At 39.4% G+C, this 645-nt stretch overlaps 1 protein-coding gene across 3 annotated transcripts in view; it reads right to left on the minus strand.

The window, feature by feature from the left end:
* The window catches only part of UPF2 (UPF2 regulator of nonsense transcripts homolog (yeast)), a 137,625-nt gene that overhangs the window by 78,991 nt on the left and 57,989 nt on the right, over positions 1-645 (minus strand). The window lies entirely within an intron of this gene.

Consider the following 645-nt stretch of genomic DNA (forward strand, 5'->3'; position numbering starts at 1 on the left):
AGCCTGAACAAGAGCGAGACCCAGTCTCTACTAAAAATAGAAAGAAATTATCTGGACAACTAAAAATATATGTAGAAAAAATTATCCGGGCACTTGGGAGGCTGAGGCAGAAAGATTGCTTGAGCCCAGGAGTTTGAGGTTGCTGTGAGCTAGGCTGACACCACAGCACTCACTCTAGCCTGGGCAACAGGGTGAGACTGTCTCAAAAAAAAAAAAAAAACCAATAGTTGTTATACTGTATTGTCTTTTTATTTGTATTATTTTTTGTTGTTGTACTGTTGTTTTTATTGTTTTTGCTTAGTTTTTCTCCCAAAATTTTCAATCCACAGTTGGCTGAATTCATGGATGCGGAATCCCCAGATCCAGAGGGTCAACTGTGCAAATCAAAACCACAGTGAGGTTCCGCTTTCACACCCACTAGGATGGCTATAATCAAAACATGGACAATAACAAGTGTGGGCCAGCATGTGAAGAAACTTGACCCCTCACACATTGCTGGTGAGATATAAAATGGTGCAGCCATTCTGGAAAACAGTTTTGCAGTTACTCAAAATGTTAAAGAGCTACCATATAACTCAGCAATTCCACTCCTAGTTTTAGAACGAAAAGAACTGAAAGTAGATGTCTATACAAAGACTTATACAC

This window comes from Propithecus coquereli, unplaced genomic scaffold, assembly GCF_000956105.1.
Source record: "Propithecus coquereli isolate 6110/MARCELLA unplaced genomic scaffold, Pcoq_1.0 Scaffold177, whole genome shotgun sequence".
In the NCBI taxonomy this organism is placed as follows: domain Eukaryota; kingdom Metazoa; phylum Chordata; class Mammalia; order Primates; family Indriidae; genus Propithecus; species Propithecus coquereli.